General features: G+C 38.7%; 1 non-coding gene across 1 annotated transcript; it reads left to right on the top strand.

Annotated features, from left to right (window-relative positions):
* Positions 1-872: 872 nt before the first annotated feature.
* Positions 873-979, top strand: LOC145556833 (small nucleolar RNA R71). The gene has a single exon (XR_014091927.1). It is a non-coding gene; the product is annotated as a small nucleolar RNA R71 (small nucleolar RNA).
* The last annotated feature ends 3420 nt before the right edge of the window (positions 980-4399 follow it).

Here is a 4399-nt window from a genome sequence, read left to right as displayed (position 1 = left end):
GAAAGAGAACCGGGCCTTCAAACTTGTTTGGTTCACTAAAATCAAATGACTCCTCATTTTGTTCTTGAACCTTCTTCTCAACCACATCATCTACAACCTTGTCCTCCTTGCAAGTTTCGGGTTGATAAGTATGTGAAGGATTAGTGGATGATTGTAAGGGGAGTTTTGTGGTTAAATGGAGAGAAGAAGTTTTGGCTAGTTGGGAATAAACAACTTCATTGTAAAATTTGATTTCTTGGAATTGTGGAGTGATAGTTTGACGCTGTTGAAGAATTTGGGTTTGTGTGTGATCGGGTGGGGATTTTTCTTCATATTCTTGAGGACATAGGTCATGATTTTGATCTTGAGAGTTCTCTACTTGGTTGGAAAGGTAGGAAAAGTTTTGGGTTGGTTGATTGAAGAGAGGTCCATCTTAGGGGTAGGAGTTTTCTTGCTTTGGAGGTTATTGGGATTGAGCTTGGGTTACAAACTTTTTTTCCCTCAAAGTCAAATCTTCACCATGCTTGAGATTGAACTCTCTAAAATAGGATGCATCATGATCCGTCCAACCACAACGAGCACATGAGAAATCAATGATTTTTGAAGGTTTTGAACACAAACCAACACTTGAGTTCAACTTGGAAAGACCTTCATTCAAGAGCTCAACTATGTGCTTAAGTTGGCCGACTTTCTCCAACTGATTAAGATCTCCTTGCTTCCCTTGGGACCTTCTTGGGCCTCCCCAAGAATATATAGTAGCCACTTCTTCAATTGTAGCTTCAACTTGGCTTTGAGGGATCTTAATCAATTGGCCACCGGCACCCACATCTAGATTGGTCATTGACATTGGCTCCAAGCTATCATAAAAGAATCTCATGAGCAAATTACGGTTGAATTCATGATGAGGACATGCTCTAATGAAATCCTTAAACCTTTCCCATGCTTCCCCAAGAGTTTCATCCGGTTCCTGCTCAAAGGAAGCTATCTTCCTCCTCATTTTTGCGGTTTGCTCATTGGAAATGAACCTCTTGAGAAAGGCCTTTGCAACTTCCTTCCATGTGGTGAGAGAGTTGGGCTTCAAAAGCTTGAGACATTTCTTTGCTCTTCCGGTGAGAGATTGCCGAAAGAGATGCATACGAATGTAATCTTGGCTCACTTCAATTGTTTGCATCATTGCACACAACTCAAGGAATCGGTCCAAATGCTCAATGGGGTCTTTACTTACGCCTCCGGAAAATTGCTCAATTTGCACCATCCTAGCATATTGTGGATGGATTGTGAAATTAGTCTCGGTGGTAGGGAGAAGTATACCACTCGTGAGCTCATAGATTTCCGGGTTTCCAAACTCCCTAAAAAGAAGGTCATCCTTTTGTCTTGCCATATCTCACTTTGAATACAACAAAGCTAAGCACACTATTAGCAATGAAAAGTAGGATTAAACAAGAAAAATAAAAGAAAGGAAAGCAAATAAAATGACTTTAACAATAGCAAAAATAGACGTTAAACAAGCCGCTTCCCCGGCAACGGCGCCAAAATTTGATCGCGGGTTAAATAGGTCGTTATGCTACCACCCTAACCAAATTAATCATTTATAATACCTAAACCTACACTAAACTAGTTAGTGGCAAGTAAAGGGTCGAACCACTAGGGAAGTACGCTAATTCAACATAAAATATCACTAATGCATGAGTGAAAAGGGGATTGTTTTTGTTGGTTTTGTTGAGTAGAACACTAAAACTACAAGTAAGCAAGAAAATGATGATTTAAATCAATAGAAAATGACGCTAGAGATACGAGGGTGTCCAATATGATTAGAAAGAGGAGAATAATGGTGATTATCATCAATCATATGCCTAAGAACACAAGATTCTACCTAAACAATTCATTCTCACGCAATAGTCCAGGCAAATCAATGAAAGAGGTCTACACTAATAAGGATCATTCTCATGCATCCTATTAGTTACAATCAAATCAAGAGAATAAAGAAGCACAATCCATAAATACTCCACTTTAATAACTCATTCTCATGCAATCATTAAAATAGAGGTGATCCTAATCTAGTTCAAATCACTTTCATGCATTTAAACTAGAAAACATCAAATAGAGTGCAACAATAATCTCAAGCTATTAAAATTCATGTATTTCATCAATATATGGCATAAGTTCAATCCAACCATCATCATTCTTCCAATATCAAATCATATCTTCCAGCCCTTTCCCTTAGCCAAAAGTTTAGCTTAGAGAAGGGAGATTAAACACAATATCAAAACTAGAAATAAACTCAAGAAACTCAAAACAAAACATAATTAAAATAAATGAAATCAATAACAACTAGATGAACTAATAAGATTAACAAGAATAAACAACAATAAAACAAATAAATAAAACTAAAGGAAAGGAGAAGAGATTACTAAAGAAAGGATTAATGAAAGATGAAAACTTGAATTCTTGCTTGATTGAAACTTAAACTTGAGCAAAATTGAATCTTGGAAGAAAATTTAGCCATAATCTATTTTCTCTCACTAAAAATTATCTAATCTAACCCTAAGAGAGAGAAGCTCTCCTAAACTAATTAAGAAAATGGAAAATAATGGATTCCCCTTAGGTACCCCAAAAAATGGGTATTTATACTAAGCTATATATAAAAAGAAACTAAATTATTAAAGAGAAATAAAATAGAAAATAGAAAATAAGAAAGGAAAAATAAAAGAGATAAAGTAAAAGGAAAAGGAAATTAAAAGAAAAAGAAAATAAAAACAAATCAGTCCACCAAAACCAAAGTCAGACCCCATTTCATTCCCCTTCTTCTTCGAATTGAAGCTTCTCTAAAAATGGGGAAAAATGATCCCAAGCTTCACATCCCATCAAACAATATCAGCAACAATTACCCTTCAATCAACACCGCTCATTATAATAAAAAATCGGCATCAATAAATCAACACCATTCGATCTTCATAAGTAATCACGTGAGAAGCTTGTGATTAAACCAACATTTGCGCGCCCGCGTAGACGTCGCGCAGAGGTCGCGCAAATGCTACTGTATCATTCTGTTTTTGGAATCCAATTGTGTGCGCCTTCTGACAGGGATGTGCGCTCGCGTTTGAGGCTTGATTGTTTCTGAAATGGTGAAGAGCGGGGGTTGGGATTCAGTTCCAATTGTGGTGGCTGGAGCGCCGAAATTGAGGTTCGAAAGTGGTTGCTCAGAGCTGCTACTGTTTCGGTGATAAAGAACGGTGGCGCGGCTGATGGTTGGTGGATGCGGTGAATGGTGGTTTAATGGGTGAGTGGTTTGGGTGTTGGGCCAAGTGGCTGGTTGCAATTGTTGTTTTGGTGGCTGACGGTGGTTGATTGTGACGGTGGTTGTGGCGCAGTGGGAGCAGGGGAATTGATGAGTTGTTGTTGCGGGGTTGATGTGTGGTGGAGCAGGTGGTTGAGGGAGGTGTTCAGGTGTGCAGATTTGGGGTTATTGGTGGTAGCGGTGGTGTGCTGTGAGGATGCGGTGGCTGGTGGTGTCGGATTGCTGGGTGGTTGTTGATGGTGAGTGTGAATTGGAGCAGGGGAGCAGTAACGTAGAGGGAGCAGGGGATTTTGGTGTTTCGGTGCGGTGGAGGTTAAGAGGAGGTGTGGTGAAGGGTAAGAGAGCAGCTTAAAGGGGCAGCAAGTTGTTTGTGTAAGGAGTATTGTGCAATTGCCTAAAATCTCGGACCCCGAACACGAATATGACTTTGAAACCCGGAACACCTACAACCATAAACAACACGAGGGTATTACCACGAGATAAAATAGATTAAGATAAAGATAAAATAAAATAAAATAACTTAAAAATAAAATCAAAAGAAATAAAATAAAATAAAATGAAGAAAACAAATATGAAAATATAATAAAATAAGAAAATGAGAGAAACTAGTAATTATTAACTAAAAATACGAAAATAATCTAAAAACTATTAAAAACTACTAAAATACTCAAAATAAAGATAAAAGACGAGAATAAGCAAATAAAAGAAATAAAGAACAAAATGGGCTAAATTATTATAAAATAAGCAGGAAAGAGACCAAGAGACATAAAAGTGACATAAAAGTCACTTATCAAGAGACCAAGCATTTACACTACCCAACCCCGCCTTGAACAAATTTGAGAAGGGGAAGCCTTCTTACACTTTCGAGATAAACAGTCAAGGCGAGGTTCAAGAACCTCACCTTTCACCACAACCCCACCAGTCCCCCCAACACCATTCACCACACTACCAACAACCACCCCAACCCTACACCTTTGGCATGCCCACCTCATCCGTCGATTATAACATCGACCCCCATGCCCCTAATGAATTTTCGGCTTTTTAGAGCAAACTTGACCGCATAGAGAGGAGGCAAGGGAGAGTGGAGGGCATGGTGCAAAACCTAGACTCTAGGTTAGGCAC

This window comes from Chenopodium album, chromosome 8 (assembly GCF_948465745.1).
Source record: "Chenopodium album chromosome 8, dcCheAlbu1.1, whole genome shotgun sequence".
Taxonomy (NCBI): Eukaryota; Viridiplantae; Streptophyta; class Magnoliopsida; order Caryophyllales; family Amaranthaceae; genus Chenopodium; species Chenopodium album.
Note: the sequence above shows the minus strand (reverse complement) of the source record. Positions and strands in the feature narration are given on the sequence as shown.